General features: G+C 47.6%; 1 protein-coding gene across 2 annotated transcripts in view; it reads left to right on the top strand.

The window, feature by feature from the left end:
- Window positions 1–19,096, top strand: part of DAPK1 (death associated protein kinase 1) — a 169,862-nt gene that overhangs the window by 98,115 nt on the left and 52,651 nt on the right. The gene's annotated exons all lie outside the window — the stretch shown is intronic.

Here is a 19,096-nt window from a genome sequence, read left to right as displayed (position 1 = left end):
TTCACTCCTCAGTTAGGAGCTATTAGGCAAGAGCAGAGAACCGAAGTGCATTTGGCAGCAGCCTTACCTTTCTCAACAGAACTAAAGCACGTAAAATCGGTTCTTTTCCATTCAGGCGCTCTCTGGAGAAACAAAACCCTGTATGTGTGTCTTCCCCCACACTCTCACTTCTTGCCAGCACAGTTGAAAAGTGTTCCCTTAGTGTTTATTCAATGGGCATTTTCGTTCACTTAAGTGGAGCATTTGGTTGCTGGCTGGTCTTAGAAAATTTGGGAAAATGGAAGTTTTAAAAGCCATGTGTGGCATCTGAGCTCAAAGTTCTGTTGTTTTTCATCACATACTCATTATCTTAGTATCTGGCTTTGTGTTTTCTGTGATGTATCCATGAGTTAATCGGTATTTGCAATTTTTGCTTACCTCCAAGGAAGACCTGTAGTCCCCTGTGGTAAATGGGTTAGCACTGCTGCTTGCCAGCCAGCCTATGGACATCTGTAGCTTCCCTAACAGGCTGGTTGTTCTTGGGTCTCTCTCCAGGGACCACAGACCACTTTATGACACTCTAGGGTATTCCAAATTCCTGGGAACTGTTCACACTTCCTCTTGGAAACATGGAGAGAAATCTTATTATTTTCCTGCCTTGGTCACCACTCCCCTGACCATAGAGAGGATGTAACAGAAGGAAATTCTGGAGGACTGTGGCCCAAATGGCCCCTCAGACATTCTGATTTCCTCTCTTGTCCCATTCTCTCTTCCTGCTGGCCCCAGTTTCTCTTCTCTGTGCCTCAGGCCATCCCAGTGATGGGTCACAACTCCCTATATGGCTTGGCTTCCTCTCTGCATCCAGAGCCCAGGTCCCTCCCAGGCCAAGGGCTGCTATTTTGATCCTGCCGGCTCAGCCTAAACCTTCCACGTGGCTTTCCTCCCTGCTGGTCATATGGCACCCACATCTAGGCACACTGTGCTCAGAATTCTAGATGGTGGTTGGGTTGAGCTTGGAGACAGAAGCCTGGGGGACTCACCCCAAAAAACAGAGAGCCCCCAGACTCCAGGACCTGGGTGGCATTCCCTTCCTTAGGCCAGCGTCTAGGGCAGGTCAGTGGCAACCTCTCCCGATCATTTTTGAGCCTCTCAGAGCCTCCTTTCTGCCTCATGTCATTGCAAAATGTTGCTTAAAATCAAATCAAAATATTTCTAAAATGACCTTGTATTTGCTTTTTTCCCTCCTAATTTGTATTTCCAAGTAACTAAATATTATCTGACCTTCTCATGTTTAATCATTCCTTTTCTTTCCAAGTGTGTGACTTGTTTTTAATACAGTGAGAATCACTGTGATGCAGATGAGGGACTGCAGGGCTCCAGTGGCACAGTGGTCGGTATTTGCATGTGTCATACTCAAATGCTAGTTTCATCTCCAGTCTGTGGACCATTGCAGTTACCACGTGTGGCTGCCGCGTGACCTGAATGCTGCTGTGTTGATGATTGTTAGATGTGGGACACGGGCTCATGGACTTGGACCACCCTTGGTGACAGAAGCATCTGCCTGATATTCTGATGGGGAAATTCAAGTGGAATTGATTGTTTCAGAAACATAGGGTAGCATGTTCACTTCTTCTAAGGTCCTTCCAGTTTGGTGTGGATCTTGGCCAACTGTTTTGAGGAAGAGGATGTAGGTAAAGGATGAGAGAGACTTTTCTTGGAGAAGAGAGGGAAGCTGGATTTCACATGGCTCTTTGGGTTAGCCACGGTGGAGCCCCTGCCTGACGTTACCTCATTTAATCCTTGGGTGCAGCTTCAGATTATTGTCACCACTCTGCAGATTCAGGAAACTGGGCCTGTTCTGTCTAGATACAGGAGTGGGGGATTCTGATTCTCAGACAGTTGCTTTTTGGGGAGGGAAAGTTTGTGTCTGAGTCCTAAAATTCTGCCAAGCCCCTGTAGGACTTAGCCTACAAGGCCCATTGCCTATCTTTTTTTGTTTTAATAAGATTTTATTCATTTATTTGACAGAGAGAGAGAAAGAGAGAGAGAGAGAGAGAGAGAGAGAGAGAGAGAACAAGCAGAAGGAGTGGAAGGGAGAAGCAGGCTCCCTGCAAAGCAGGAAGCCCGATGCAGGGCTTGATCCCAGGACCCCAGGATCACAACCTGAGCTGAAGGCAGACACTTAACTAACTGAGCCACCCAGGTGCCCCCCATTGCCCATCTTTTAAATGGTGTCATCTTTGGAGGTTGTGGGGGAGGTGATGGAAATAAAGAAGACCCCCTTGGAGCACCGAGGGCCCTCCAAGCCTGCCCCACTCACTCTCCTCTTCTTGCAGGACTTGGCCAGTCACCTGTGACCGATACCCCCAGGGCAGGGATTATCAGCTTTCAGTAGGCCTAGAGTTGTATTTGCTCCTCTTCAGTTTCTAAGCAGTGGTGTTGCAGCTTTTGGAAGCTAACTTGAACTTGGGGGACCTTTCTGACAGCCATGTTGCTCTTACCCCTCATTTCTTGGCATGTCCGTGTTTTCTGGAAGAGGGTAGAACACGTTCTAGTGTAGCTACAGGAATGATGGAAGTCCAGAAGGTGGGATGGCTTTGTGGCAGCTTTGGTATCATAGCTGCAAGGGCCTGTTTGCCCCCCTCAGTATGTTTCTTTGAGAGCAAGACTATGGCCTGCTCTGGCATGCACCGCACTTAGGACTGTGGTCTAATAAATGTGTGAGAGTCCAAATAGAGCAAGAAGAACATCATGATGTAAGGGAAGGGTCATGTGTGTCTCAAGAGCCTGTTGACCACTGATGTAGATGGTTTTGTTCCAAGTTGCTGATGTACTCACTTGGGCTTCAGGAAACATACTGTTGACTAAGTCTTCTAAGGGGTAGGGAATAAAAACCAGAATACAAAAGCCTTACAGTGGAAACAACCCAGCTGATGGATGGATAAACAAAATGTGGTCTGTCCATACAATGGATTGGTATTTGGTCATGAAAAAAGAATAAGGTATAGATACACACTACAATGTGGATGAACGTTGGGAAATGTTATGCTAAGTGAAGGAAGCCAGTGTCAGAAGACCATGTATCAAATGATTGGATTTATATGAAATTTCCAGAATGGGCAAATCTGTAGAGACGCAAAATAAATTAGTTGATTGCCTAAGGCAGACAGGACAGTGGGGACAGAGAATGGGTGTGGTCACAAAGTTTCTTTTGAGATGATGAAAATGCTCTAAAATTATATTGTGGTATAGTTGCACAACTCTGTAATACACTAAAAATTACTGAATTGAATACTTTAGAAGAGTCAGTTGTATGGTATGTGAGTTATATCTCAATAAAACTTTAGAAAACAGCTCTGATGGCTGCATCCTTCCCATAGAATGAGGCCATGATCAGTAGAATTGTGTAGGATATTTGAATCTATGTTCAGCCTCCTCCTTATATCCAACCATTTCTCCTCCACACCTTCCACCTCTGCCCCTGATGCTAAACCCACAGAGAAGCTCTTGCCTTTACTAGATTATTCCATGTTCTTACCTCTAACCCATTGTTAATGCTTCACCCTCTGCCTGACATGCCAAACCTTGCCCACCTGGAGAATCTGTACTCATCTTTTAAGGTCCAGCTCAGACATCATCCTCTCTCTTGGGCTTTCCTACCTGCTCCAGTTAGCTTAATTGCTTCCTTCATGTGCATTTTCATCACTTTTTAGATGTGTGTTATAGCACTTACCATACTATATTTTAAATGTTTGTGTGTATTTCTCCTGCAAGGGACAGTGAACTTTCCAGGGGACACGCCAGCATTTTGTTTATTTGTTTTTCTGTCTGTCTGTCTGTCTCTCTCTAGAAGGGGCATGCACACCAGCACAGTCAGTGCCCAGTAAAAGTAATTGAGATTGAATTCATTCAAGAAGACCAGCAGGGAGATTCCTGGTGAACAGCAGTGAGCGGCCTTACTAGAGTAAAGACAGCAGGGAGGACGAAAAGGAACAAAGCTGAATGTTATGCATCATTTGTGATCTGCCGAAAGTAGCCTCTTTCCGGAGATCAGAGCAGTTTGTCACCCTACCTGATTTCCACGTTGGGCCTCAGAAGGCTGGGCCATCATTGTGAGCTGGGTGCCTGGGATGAAGAAGGAGTAGACTGAGGGAGGGCTGGCGGGACTCCGAGGGACAGGAACTAAGAACCTACTATGTGCCTGGCATTATGTTGCTGGATGTCAGTGACAGTCACAAGTGGGCAGTTAGAATTAAAGTAGCTGATTGTCACTGGTATCTTGTATAATAATGCTCGTCACATGGTAGGTACTCAATCAACATTTATGCAAAAGAAAAAGGAAGGAAGGAAGGAAGGAGGCAAGCCCTTCAGGTAATCAGGAGTCACCTTTGCCCAGCGTAGCATTGTGTATAGAGCTATCCTTGCTCAAACCCTGGCATGGACCCAGGCTGACTATGCCATTGAAAAAGAGATCCAGATCTCAAATCCATCTTTCTTGGAGGCTGTGGGTTGAGGCCTAGAGCTCTGCCTCCCCTTCCTACAGAGCAGGGTTTTAGGCTCCACCGTCCCCTTCCCTTTACCCAAGTGTTCAGTAGGAGGCCCTCAGCTCCACGCCCTCCTCTGCCCTGGTACCCGGCTTTTGCCAGTGGCCAGATTCTTTAGAGCTCCTGGGGGGAAACTGAGGCAGGAGGTGTTCTGATGGCCTCTGTACCTGCTGAGTGAATGCCATCTTTTCTTCCTTTCCCACCTCTTCTTCCAACTCTGCTTCTTCCTCCTCAGGTTCATCGTCAGACTCAAGGGAAAGACTCTACTCTGCTTTAAGCTCATTTTAAATCACAGCTTTCCCCGTCTCGGGAAGTGGTTCAAGAACGGGCAGCACTGTCCTTCAGATTGGCAGGTGCCCCCGATCTGATGGGCCGTGTTCTGTCATCCTGGGATTTCTACGTTGTTAACGACAATTAGCAGCTTTCATCGGCACCCTTTGGGCTGGATTGTCAAAGAGAACAAACCCGGTCAAGGAGTGGGAGGGGAGCTGGGTCCCTGTGCTTCCCGAGATAATAGCTGTCCCTTGTTTTCAACTAGACGAGACTGATTGATTTTGGAATAAACCTCCAGCTATGGCTGTGCCAGCTTGGTTTACTTCCCGCTGGCCCTTTGTTCCAGCACCTGGTGCAGTGACCCGGGCTGAAGAGATGTCTGGCTGCCTCGGCTTTTCCGTTTGCCCCCATTTTGATTGGCCTAATTATTTCTCTGGGTGTCTGAAGCTTGGATTGAAGCCATTAAAGTAAAAAGAGTCCGGGTGTATGCTGTTGAGTTTATTTCCCTTTATGCAAGAACTTTACTTCAAGGACCATGTGTGGACCGATTGGAAGTGGAACTGGTCTACCTCGCAGCCCTTTCCCTCCACCCTTGCCAACGTCAGCACATCTCATCCCGAGTCTGTCACGCCCGGCGCGCTGCACTTGCTCATCATTGGGAGCACGAGGGTAAATAGCTGAGGCTCCCAGTGGCTGGAGATGGGGTCCAGCCAGGCACCTCTGGGCTACAACGAGGTGGAGGGCTGGGGCTCCTGCGCCTCTGCACGCTTGTACCCCACTTGTGGTACCCAGGTCAGCAGGCTTAGCCCCTGAACTCTGGGACACCGTCCCCAGAAGCCCTTGCATGGTCTGTCTCGTGGGCTCCCTGCTTAAAGCAGCCCAGCCAGGGATCCCTCCATCCCCGGGGCCAATGTGCTCAGCATTCCTGCATCTCCTGGCTGCCCTAAGTGTCCCGAGGGCCGGACCATCCTTACAGTCAGCCTCGTGGGTATCACCTTCATTGTTGGTGTGGCATTTCCTGAATGTTCTTCAGATCCAAATCTCTTGTGGAATGTATGGTCCATGACTGTCTGCAGTCCTCAGGGCTTTGACCGATGGGGGATGTGCCTTGTGCTTCAGGTTCTAAATCCACACTGCATCCCCAGCACCAACCCTGCATTCCCTCTTTGGCATACTAGCATCTGCTTTTTCTCATCTGAGTTTGCTTATGATTTCGCGTGGCATGGACACATCTGACTCTCCCTCTCTCCCCTCCTTTTCTTCTTCCCCACCACCCCCATCAGAACTGGGGCCTGGGTGGCTCCAGATCCTGAGCTCCTCATCACTGTGACCCAGAAACCTGAGATTCTGCAAGCGTCCGCACCAGGTTCCCAACATGGCCCTTTCTTGTATATCATTACCTCCCTTCCAGGCCATCCTTTGGTCTCATGGAATTATTTGGGAAGCACATTGAGCCATTTTCTACAAAGGTTTTCATTCCTCTGGTCTTACTCCTCTTTCCCTTCCTGAACTGATGGACTCCGTTGTTCTTGTTTGTTTCTAGAAGTTTTCTGGACGCTTTAAACTGATTTTTATCACTGGTGTATTTTTTGCTCCCTCCTCCAACCACTCCTCTTTCCCTCCTCTAACCAGTATGGAAACAAACATGCAAGTAGGGAATCAGAAAACAAGCAAGTGCTCAGAGTTGGGGGGAAGCTCTGGTGTATGGGCATCCACCATAGGAGTGATGACCACCTACATAAGATATCCCATAGGTATGACCTGTCACCCCATTCCCTGGTCACCCATAAAACAACATCAGCGTTTTCGTCTCCAAAGAGCTGGCCCTAACCAGCCACGTCTCTGAACCGATAGCATATTTTCCTGAGTCACAATGATTTTGATCTAGTCAGTGGGCAGAAAGCAAGTAGATCCTGTTCCCTCGAAGAGGAAGAGAAACAAAATTGTTTCTGGTTTGTTGGCTTGTTTTATAAATGCCTCATTATATTCCTCATAAAGCTTCTTCAATTAAAAAAAAGAGAGGGTTTTTTTTGTTTTGTTTTGTTTTAGTACCTTGTCTGGTTGAAAACCACAGCCTCCTGTTTGAAAATCTGCCTCAGCAAACTGTAGCTCCATTATTCCAGCCTTGAATTTGAGCTCACCACCATTTTAGTGAAGGGGTGGGTAATCCTGTCAGGGGCCGCTCGGCTGGAGCACAGCTACTTACTATGCTGTGTCCACAGCCACTATCACCTTCCCGTCAGCTGAGAAATGCGGTCTGCTCATGCCTGCTGGTTTTGATAAATCATGACACGTTTCTTCGTTACCAGCCCAGCATCCTGCTTCTATCTCGGGCACTGAAAAAAAGTCATGATTCTGTTCTTTCCTCAGTGAATGAATGTGATTGCTTCAAAATCGTCATTTTCCCATAGAGGCCGTGCTTTGATCCAACTTCACAGATTAGTCCTTCATGATGATGGAAGACCAGAGTCTTAAAGCAAGTGACCTTAGATAGCCCAGCTTATTTCCAAGTGTGGGTCTTTGTTTTTTGTTTTTCCAAGTGTGGGTCTTCGTATGGGATCGAGACCTTCCTTTTCCTGCCACAGCTTGGCAGTAGTCATGGGTTTGGGCCCTTACTCACAAAGCGTACATTCCCCAGAAGCATATAGTCTCACTCTCCATTTATTACTCAGCACCACTTCAGGTTTTCTTGCCAGTGACAACTCTCTGTCCCCCCTTGAGTCAGGGAGAATATGTCTGCCAGGATACAAAGGAACTGAAATAAAAGTGGGAGCTCTTGGAGAGTTTGGGAATCAGGCAGCCACCCAGATGGAGCAGTAACATGCTGGACTGGAGGTGGGTTGGGAGGGGAGGCTTGAGACAAGTTAGGCCTCCTGTGGAGGTTTCTGGACATCAAAGTAGAAGGATTTTTTATGTTTCCTGAGCAACTACTATGTGCTGTGCTCTGTGGTAAGTGCTTTTCATGTCATCTCATTTAATGAAGAAGCCATGAGAAACATCATTCCATTATTCCAGCCTTGGAATAAAACATCAGCCTCTTTAAAGCTTGGCTTGAGAAGCAAAACCCCTAAGATGAGGAGGTAAACATTCCCCTAAACCTGGAAGAGAACTCAAGCAGCTGTGTTTTTTCTGAAGATTCGCCATTCATGGAGGACATTTTTGTGCCAGGCATTGAGCTTGAGTACATTATAAACAGCGCATCACAGAATCCTCACAAAATCCCAGGGAGGCAGGGTTCTGAGGCACTGCCCTGGGTGCCTTTTGCTGTATAACAAACCACTCCAAAGCTCAATGACTTGAAATGGCAACCGTCACTTGTTTTGATCGCGAATCTCCAGTGTGGGCATGGGATGGCTGTGCCAGCTCATCTCCGCTCCCTGCAGAGTTGGCTGGGCTGCTGCGGGGACTGGGTGGCCCCCTTCCATGGCGGCTCCCTCACCTGAGCAGCTGGGTGCCGCTGGCTGTCGCCTGGGAGTTCAGTCAGGGTGCTGGCCCTGCTCCGTGTGCCGCCCTCACGGGGCCGCCTGGGTTCACCCACAGCGTGGCAGCTGGGCTCCTAGGCCAAGGATTCCAAATGGGAAATGGAAGCTGCCAGTTTCTTAAGACTGACTCAGGATAACTTCTCTCATCTTCTATTGGTCAAGGAGACACAGAGCCTGCTTAGGTTCAAGGTGAGGACAAAGAGACCAGCTTTCAACGGGTCGTGTAAGAATTTGCGGCCATCTTTATCCTCCCAGAGGCCCAGAAAGGTTAAGTGCCTCACCCTGGATTACACAGCTAGCACGTGGATAGGTACCCTTGTGTTCCACTTTTTTTTTTTTTTTTGAAGGTTTTATTTATTTATTCATGAGAGACACAGAAAGAGAGAAGCAGAAAGTAGAGGGAGAAGTAGGCTCCCTAGTACTCCAGGATCACACCCTGAGCTGAAGGCAGACTTGCTTAACCACTGAGCCACCCAGGCGTCCCCCTTGTGTCCCACTTCTTATGGATTCTGTGACACTCCTGAGTTGTCCAGAGTACCTGACTGACCTCAGTCCAGATTTCTGTACCTTTTCCTGCTATAAGCTGAACCTATAGAGTAACCTCACCACAGCTATGGAGACCCAGTAAAGCAGGTTCTAGAAACATCCCTAAATTACTTTACTTGGATTTGGAATCTAAGATTGGAATCCAATCTGCTTTAGGAGCAACTCCAGCAGAATCCTAGGCTTGAAAAGATCCAGGGGTGTATAAGAACTGCATTCAGCTTTGGGAAGGGTGATGTGCATTCTGTAACTGCGTTCTTGAGCAGGGTCTACAGGATCTACTATAGCCAGTGGGCCAAAGTTTGCTGCCTGTTTATGCACAGCTCTGAAGAAAAGAATGGCAAATGGCTTAACATGTTCAAACAGTTGAAGAAAAAAGCAAGAAGACTATATAGCAGAGTCAAAAAGTTGCAACCCAAAGCCTCTTACAGAAATGTTCACTGACATTGTTCTAGAAGGCAGGATCTGGAGTTTTGTTACCAGGTCTATGTAAGAAGGAATTTTCTGACTGGAGTCATCCATGAAAAATAGCAGCTCATGGCTGAAGGTTATGCAGGCAGGTGACTATGCCTAGAATGCTATAGATGAGTGGTGTGCTATAAAAAAAATGCCTAATAAGTCAGAGAAGCCCTGATTTGTAATGTTTGTAATTGTACAAATCCCACCTTGGCCAGTTTCCAGTTCCAACATATTGTCCCTCCAGGCAGAGTTGGGAAGAGAGGCACATCATCTGCTCTTGGAGCCCCATTTTACCACCGTGACAGGTTCATGTGGCCCCTCAGGTAGCTCCCAATCTAGGGACACACATGGGTTCGAGGAGGGACGATAGTGCTAGAAAAACCTTTGACATTGTGCCTGCCTCTCTGGGCTCACAGGCAGCTGTTGTTAAAATCCGCAGATGCGGAAGGATGAAGTATTTGCTCTGCTCCACAGCTGCCAAGCTCCACCTGCTATTTCACTGTCCGCACATTTGGTTTCAAAAACATTGATTTCTACAAGTGATAAGTTCAACCGGAGCCAAGTTGTTTAACTTGTTTAACGCATCACTTTAAGCAAAGTTAGAAGAGAAATGACAGAGTGGGAGAAAACATTGAGAATATAGAAGAGATCGAGGTTTCATGTTGAGAGGATGATTGGAACCCTGATCAATCAAGTAAAATTAAAAAACAACTGATAGTCCAGTAAGAAGATGGGCAGAGTGTGGACAGTTTATACTCAGAAGCAAAAGGCTGATAAACATGAAAATTAAGGCGTCTTTCGATACGAAAGAGCAGCCGTGTCACTGTGAGCAGGAACGTGTAGGATACAAAGCGAGTCCGTCAGTGAGGTCCATTGGATTGGTGCACAGTAATAATGCCAAGCACACGAGGCTGTGAAGCCACAGCATGTTCACCGGCTATTGCTGCAGGACTGTAAACTGAACTAAGAACAAACATATCCTAGGACCTAGAAATTGCAAATCAGGCCATATATCCTGGGGTCTAGAAAAATATCTTTAGGAGGCAGGTACACACACAAAAATCATTGCCTTGTAGTTTGTGATCATGAAAAATTAGAAACAACATAAAGCACAGCAACCAGAGAATGGCTAGGTAGTCATGGTCTGGATGCCCAGATGGCCATTGGTTGGCAGTGAGAGCGCTGTACCAGCCAGCACTGCCACAGCGAGGTGGCAAATTGCAGTGGCACATATCATCTGATACCATTTAGGTTCTTTAAAATGTAGTGCTGTGTAGTTCACAGAGCATACAGAGAAAGTTCTGGAGGGTTATCAGCATATTCCTAGTAGAGTACACTGTGGGGGAGGAAGGGAGGGAGGGAGAAGGGCCAGGACTGGGGAGGAGGGCCATAGTCAGAGGGGACTTCAGTTTTATATATGGGTGTTTTAATTTTTCTTAAGAAGAATATATTTATGTATTTTTCTATAATATTTTTAAGAGACCAAGTTAAAGGGGCATCTGGGTGACACAGTTAGGTAAGCGTCTGGCTTTTGGATTTGGTTCCGGTTGTGATCTCAGGGTCATGAGATCAAGCCCTGAGTCAGTCTCCTCACTCAGCATAAAGTCTACTTGGGCCTCTCTCTTCCTCTGCCCCACCTCTCTGCACTTGGTGCACAAATGCATGCTCTCTCTCTTATAAATAAATCTTTAAAAAGAGAGAGAAAGAGACCAAATTAAAGAGGTTGAAGTTCCATTCTGCCCAAATGGAGTGGCTTCTGTAAGAGAATGGGTCAGCTCCCTGGGTAAGCATAGGTCTGCTAGGTTGACCATCTGAGGAGCTACATGGAAGGCTAGGGGAGTGTCTGGATATGGTAGTCGCTTTGGCCTTGGGATTGAACTTCCCTTGGGGACTGGCCTTCATTGACGTAGTTCTGGAACATAGGCGAGGTTTGCTGGGGTGAGGTCCAGAGCCAATGACCAAGAAAGAATTCTTGAGGCGTCTTTGGTGCAAAATGGTGGTTTTATGAAAGCACAGGGACAGGACCTGTGGGCAGGGAGAGCTGCATCACGGGGCCTGTGAGGAGTGGCTGGTTGTATACTTGGGAGTTGGGGGAGGTCAGGAAAAGGGAGGTTTTCAAAAGGACTTTCCTATGCTAACGAGGACTCACTCACAAGGTACTGGAGGCCCTGCTGTTGTCAAAACCTGGTTGTCTTTCCCTCTAGCGAGGCGTTAAGACATCTGGGAGCTTCCTGGAGGAATGTCACACACTTCCTGCTCAGCTGGCCTTCGGTTCCCTCCTCAGCATCACCTCTCTCTCCTCCACTCAGGCCTTGATATCCCTTCACGCTCTTAACTAGGCAAGAAACCACCGAAGTCTCCAGTCACACTGTCTAGACAGGACCGTGTTTAATCCGTCTTTATTTGACAGGGGAGAAATAGTCACAGTAAGTGAATGGTGTCAGATTGGGACTGCCAGCACTCTCTCCCGCTTGCCCACACCTTCCTCCCCACGGCAGATGCGCCTTCTCCCATTGGCCCATGGCTGCCCTCAGGCTCATCTAGAGCCCTCCATGTCCAGACCCAAGGAAAAGGAGCCAAGGCCCACTTTCCAACCTAAATGCCTAAGAACCCACCTCTTCACCAGGTTTGTAGCCTCAGGAATGTCTACTCATTTCAGGGAAAGGCTGCTGTTTAACCAAGTGAGTAGCGTTATCGCCAGTCAGAACCCCACCCCATAAGCTAGAGACACAGAGAGTAGCTCTGGGGTTTTCTCACCCACACACCTGTGGCTGAGTGGAAGGCCAAGGACGGCTGCCTGCAGTATTGATATACTTGCCGAGTGCAGGTGCTCCTATCCTAAGTCATATTTTCCTCCTTTCATCCTAAGTAGTAATAATGGACAGTAGGTATTATTCTCCCCATTTTATAGACAAAGGAACTGCCTATGAAGGTAACTTCACCTATCTGAAGTCACAGAGCCCAGATTGAAACCCAGAACGCCTGCCTGCAACGCCTTTTACCCTTTGAGTGATGCTCTTCCCATAGGGATTTCCTTCTGGAAACCCTCAGAAGGCTCCTCCCTGCTGTGTGCACTATCTCTCTGGGGAAAGTGAAAGATCACTTCCCCCCATGAATTTTGAGTGCCGGCCATGCTGTTCTGTGAGAATCCCCAGAACTCTTTTAAGTTGTTACTTGAATTTGAGGTGAAAACAGAAGATGTGTTTCCAGATACAGCTTATGGTTTTTGGTTCAAAGGAGGCAGGGCTAATTCGGAGGAGGTGTGAAGATTAGGAACTCCTTTGATGCTGTTTATATGGTACCTCAGGGGGCAACACAGGATCTAAGTAGAGAATGGTGTTCTCAAGCCCCTAGTCTACCGCAGGCCTTAGATTCACACCTATTTCACACAATCAAGAAGGAGGGTGTTGTGTTCACCTTTCCCTTCAGATCCCCAGCTGCAGTTTTGCATTCCCCAAAGTCCTCAGTTACCCAGGGGATTGCAGTTGGAAGGTGAGAGGTGGGAGGTGTGAGTGTGAAAACCCTCAGGGGTTCCCCTAGATTAACAAGAAAGAACATTCTGTTGGTAGTGATAACAGGAAAGCACAGGAGCTCTAATTTTTGTTCTGAGGCAGATCCAGGAAGTGGCCAGGAGCTTGCCCTCAACCTTCACATCACGTCCATCACGAAAGGTCTATGACATCTTAATGTGTTGGGGATTACTTCAGGATGAGACCAGATATGCATTTCTTCCCCCTCCCCCCCCCCCCACATTTCTCTGACTTGGATCTAAAGATTTTTATTGCAGTGTGTGAAGGAATCTTTCCTTTCTAGGAGAATCTGAAAGCAGCGCTGACAAAATACATTAGCAGATCCTGGGTACCTTCACTGAGTCTCACTTGCTTTAGCCACTTCAGCTATCCTCTAACGTTTTGCTTGTACCCTATGAGCAGCGGCTACCTGTTAGGGGTGGATTGTACCCTACCCCTGAAAAAAAAATGTTGAAGTCCCAACCCTCAGCACGTCAGAATATAATCTTCTTTGAAAATAGAGCCTTAATGGATGGGGTCAAGTGAAAACGAAGCCACAAGGTGAGCGTTCATCTGGTGGGGCAGGTGTCCTTAGAAGAGGGAGGTGCAGATTAGTTGTGTGCCCAGAAGAAAGAGCTAAATGTGATGGGAGCACAGCAAAGGCTCTGCTACACCCTCACACTGGCTCATAGAATCTTAAGTGGCCAGAGGTGGCAGGGGCCTGAGAGAGCAGTCTCTCTGAGCGTGGTCCTTCAGCACCAAGATCGCTAGAGTAATTTGTTCACAAGGGCCCTACCTGCTGAGTCCGAACCTTAGGAAGTAGGTTCTAGGAAATAGTATTTTTACAAATTCCTTCAGTTATGAAACACAGAAAGGTTAGAGAGTCACTTGGCCAAATTGTTGAACCCTCTCATTTTACGGATGGTAAAGTTGAGGCCCAGAGAAGGGCTGGGAGCTCCATACTTTCCTTCAAGTCACCCATAGCCTCGGTCCGGAGCCAGGGCTGGGGGCCTCTGTGCTGAGGTCCATCCAGTCATCTTGCCATGCCACCTCGCAGGGTTTGTGTCATAGTGGGCCAGGACCCTGAGAGTGCCCCGAATTGTTCCAATGGCCCCTCATTCACCAAATGGTGAAACCCAGCCCAACACTGATAAACCATACCATTTGCCTCAAAATACCTCATCAGCTATAGTTAGCTTGTAGCCAACAGTCCCCTGCAGCTTAGCTCATGACCATATCTAGTCCAGAACAAGTCCTACTACATCTTGGGCAATTCCTAGCAAAAGTCAGGGACCCTGAATAGTGTTATAATTTAGAAATTGGAATTTTGTAATAAATTCACTCTGAAGGCCCCCTTTGTTTTTAAATACCTTCTGTGACAGCTACCTTTTAGAGGAAGCATTGGCTGTCGAGGAGGGCATGGGAAGGAGAAGAAGCCTTCCTATTTTCCAGCTTTCTTAGAGAAAACAGCAATGCTTATTAGTATGCATTTCACACAATTTCCATGATCATGCTCTAATTTCAAAACACTCTGAGTCAAAGACCTAATAAAGGAGGTTAGACTTGCTTTCTCAACTTGCTGCACAGATTGCTCATCTCCCCATCAATCTTCCTTCTCTTAAGCAAAATGTAAAATTTGGAACAAATTTTACAAACCTTGGAAACACCAAGGTTTTGGCTGATCTTCTTGTTAACATTTTCCTGCTGTTCACCAACTACATTATAAATGTTTGTGTCCTGGTTCTAAGCATGTATATGAAAAAAATCCTTATGTCACTTTCTACCTCTGAGATTAGGGGAACAAATAGGGCAAAATATCCAGTGATGCTTTTTATGCTCCCAAACTTTTACTGAAGTCATATAGTGTTGATTATCTTGATTAATGACCAAGTATCTTATAAGCCATATTTAAAATTGATGGCTAGAACATCTGCCATCCCATGGTGTGCAGGAGAATGTATATATGTGTATGGCCTACAGGGTAGCAGGAAACCAATGATGGATCTAGGCCCTGTGAGATGGGGGCTCTCCCAGCACTCCTGGGGTCCAGCTGAATGATCCCCTGAATAAGCCACAGCATAAACCTCATCATGAACACCCTGAGATTTGATCAGTGCATGGAAAAGGGTGATGGGAAAATCAGAGATGATTCGTGCCTCTTTCCTCTCAGTCTTGGTCAGGCATCACCACTTTGTAGGCTGGTCCCTCCCTCTCCTTCACCCTGGGGACTCCAGACTTGTTCCCGGTTCTCACTGATAATGGTCGGGAAGCACTGTTGGGAGTTGAGTTGCTCAAGACAGGAAGGCTGAAAGGGCAGGAGATGACCAGTCCCAGAGAAAGGCAGACCTGGTTTCTGTTGGCTGAACCAAGTGAACAGACCCAGTTTAACATAGTGTTGTGGTTCTCTATTGCTGGGTGACAAACCACCCCCCAGATCTGGTGGGAGGCAGGATAGGTTCCCAGGAAGCAGACTGTGAGATGGAGAAGAGGGTGCAGGAAATGTATTAATTGCTACACTTAGGATGAAGACATGGAACAGAAGGGAAGGAGCAATAGTGGGCAGAAGAGTGACAGCTTGCAGCTCAGGGACAGCCTGCACTGGCCCAACAGTTCTGAAGGACCCCTAGAGTTGTTCCAAGTTGGACTGAGATGACCTGGCCTTTCTGTCAGGGTAGGCAAACTACAGCCCGTGAGCTATATCCAGGTGGTCACCTGTTTTTATAAATAAAGTTTTATTGAAGTACAGCAACGTCCCTTCATTTACATATCATCTAAGGCTGCTCTCACTTTTTTTTTTTTTTTTAAGATTTTATTTATTTATTCATGAGAGACACAGAAAGCGAGGCAGAGACACAGGCAGAGGGAGAAGCAGGCTCCACGGGCGGAGCCCAATGTGGGACTCGATCCCGGGTCTCCAGGATCATGCCCTGAGCCAAAGGCAGATGCTCAACCACTGAGCCACCCAGGCGTCCCATAAGGCTGTTCTCACTTGGGCAGAGTTGAGTAGTTATGGCAGAGCTATATGGCCCCCAAAGCCTGAAATATTCATATTTAGCCCTTTATATAAATTTGTCCAGCCCAGCTTTATGTTCCTGTGCTCAGTAGCCATTGGATGTGACCTTGGGTGGCATGTTGCAGCAGAGGCAAGCTCTAGTGTCCCCCCTTAGTTGGCTAACAGGTCCTTTCTCCGTGGAGAGTATGGGTGGTGCTCACGGTGCCCACCATAGCAGATTAAAATGACCATTTTATTGTGCACACGATTTTGTGAGTGAGGAATTCTAGAAGGGCTCAGGTGGAGAGTGTGACCTCTATGGCATCAGCTGAACTGGAGGACCCACTCCCAAATTTCTTCCTTGCTTAATGCTCCTTGGCCTCTTTCTCTCTGTATGAGGTGTCTCATCTTCCAGGGTTTCTTCATACCATAGCATGGTGGTTTCAGGATCCTCACACTTCTCCATGAGGGCCTCAGCATGTGGTAGCCACGGGACCTTGAAGAACCACACTAAGGCTGGCACAAAGTCACTCTACTGGGTCTTATTGGTCAGAGTGGGATCTGCTTAGATTCCAGGTGGTGGAGCCACAGAGGCACCATCACAGTGCAGAAGAGCATGTGACAACGTGACATGCTGTGGCGCCAGCTCTGGAAAATATGGAATGCTTCGGTGGGCCAGATAGCCCAGGGTGGGCTGGCTTGCCCAGGTCACAGAGCTCTTTGTGTCTCCCAACCCCATGGTCACCATCGTCCCGTGGGTGGCTTGAAATGGCTGTGAGAGGACACTCCCGGAGTGGAATGGAATGGGCCTTGTCCTCGCCCCCAACCCCATAGAGCCTGCTGTTAAATACAGACCAGCACACCATTGCCGCTGTGGGAGGGCTTTTAGTTTGAAGCCAAATGAGAACAAAAACAGTATTTATTGAGCGCCAAGGGGCTCTGTGTGTCCTGACACCTCAGAACATCTCTGTGGTGTGTGATTGTCCCTTATTTTACAGAAGAGGAATCCTAGGCTCAGTGAGGTTGGGTAATGGGGCAGGATTTGAACTGGAGTCTCCCCACCCCCTGCTGTCCTGCATCACAGAGCCTGGAGCCCTCAGGAGGATGAAATAGGTTGCTCTTCACTGACTGAAAGGAAGCTCAGGTCAGATGAGAGGTGGGGAAGGCTGCCTCAGAGAAAAGGACCAGAAGAGGCCTGGCCTGAAGTGGCAGTGGGGTTTCTAGGAAGGACCTAGGCCCCCGCCCTGCACTGAGGTTTTGGGTACTAGAAGGTTCACCCCATCTCCAGACATCCAACGTCTAGACACTTCTCACTTCCAGGAAATTTCCGACGTGTTTAGACGCACAAGCAGTCAGTGGGAGTGGGAGTGGGGATGCCCCTGAAGAGGGGCAGAGGAGGGCAGGGCTAGGCCAGCCACTACAGCCACAGCAGCACCCCGTTCTCGGGAGTGCAGAGGTTGGGCCAGATAGTGGGCCCGAGGGGGCGGGAGCGGAGAGAAGCAGGGCAGGAAGGGAATTTTCCTGTTGGAGCACTGGGGCAGGTGGCATGGCATTCCTTTAAGTGGCACCCATTCTGCTCACTGGACCCCAGCCTCCTGCCAGGCTTGCCAACCTCTTCATTTGTGTTTATTACCTTTCATCTGTAAAATGCTCACAGGAATAAGTCCTCTTATACCTGTTAGGTGAGAAAATGAGGCCGAGTGAAGGAGTGGGCTTCCAGCTGCAGAGGTAAGGTTTGCAACACATGTGGCAACTCTAGACCTCACTCCACAGGGTAGGCCACGATGGTGCAGTCCGCCCCCCCCCCCCCCCCAGGTGAGGCTGGGCAGGCGAGAGCACAAAGGAGCACCCAGATGATACAGCATCTTTCTCAAAATTTACTTGGTCCATCATTTCCCATTTTTCCCTTTTCCTCCCTAGAGTTGAAGGATTCCCTTTCTCTGTTTTGTTGGTTTTAAGACGATTAAGACAGAAGAGTGAAGAGTGGTAGGGACCCAATGCAGAGTTCATGGCCGAGGGCTCCTCTCGGAGAGGAGAGGGCAGCAGGGCTGGGAGGGTGTGGGCTGAGAGGCCACTCCCGTGGGCATCTGGCCGGTCGGGGCTCCCAACCTTCACCGTGGCTCAGGCTCTGAGGCCCGTGGCTGATCTACCCTGAGCCCTCTGCTAGGGTCCCGGGGTGGAGGAGTCACCTTGCCTTCCAGATAAACATCCAGATGTTAAATATCAGAGGGAGGCTGTGCATCAGGAAAATGCAATTAAAACTTTGAAAAATGGTCCTCATTTTCAATGTGCTAAGAATCACCTGGGGTACTGGCTAGATGTTTTGCATTTCTCTGAAACTACATTTCTTGGAAACTCTCAGGCAGCAGGCTGGAACCTAGGTCCAGAATCTACATTTTTCAAAGACCCCAAGCATCCTGATGCTAGTGGGCCAGGCTAAGAAAAACAACAACTTTAGAGAGGGAGGATCTGACCCCTTTCTTTAAGATGCCGGCCTTCTTGTCATTAGAGTTTAATCTCGCAAGCACCAGATTTCTTTTCTGGATGTGGAAGTGGTAGGTATGTTTATGGAGCTGTCTTGCTGAAAGAAAGATAATGAACACAGCATTTATGTGCATAATTGCAGTTAATTATTATGTTGGGAATGTATGGTTAAACTTGAGAAAAGATGAACTTATAAAAACTCTTATTAAAAAAGTTCCCTGTTATTTGCCATTAATTACTGCTGAGAATTTCTTCAGGGAGTTTGCTCGTTTATCCACCGGCCAACAAAGTTTTGAGGTCTTGCTGTGTGGCTCGCACCGTGTGCGGACATGGGAACAGTCACGGGCTGACCTCTGTTCGTTAGGGATTTACAGTTTGGCCAGGGGGACTGGTTGATAAATCCCAAACAACCTCGTGCATTTCAGTTTTGCACGTTTATTCTTATTCTTGAAGGTACTAAATTCATTACTAAATGTGATTTTAAAAAAAATATGTAAGTATTTACATATAAACAGATACAAAACAACAAGAAGAAAATCCTTGTAGGCCATATACTGTGATTAGGAGCTTAGAAGAATTGATTAGTGCACAGATTACGACTTTCCAGGCACTCTCTGCATGAGGAAGATACATTCTATAAGTTCTGCACAAAGTTGGTGTATAGTTCTGTTTTTAAATCAGTAAGTTAAGACTTCACCTGTAGATATGTGTAAGATGTTTTAAAGATCTATTTCCCACCCCCGCCCATGGCATCTCTGCTCCGTCCCTTGCATGTGAACATAGCGCATGAAGAGGATGGTACCAAGGTGCTTTCAAGCACAAACGTGCCTG

This window comes from Canis lupus, chromosome 1, assembly GCF_003254725.2.
Source record: "Canis lupus dingo isolate Sandy chromosome 1, ASM325472v2, whole genome shotgun sequence".
NCBI classification, from domain to species: domain Eukaryota; kingdom Metazoa; phylum Chordata; class Mammalia; order Carnivora; family Canidae; genus Canis; species Canis lupus.
Note: the sequence above shows the minus strand (reverse complement) of the source record. Positions and strands in the feature narration are given on the sequence as shown.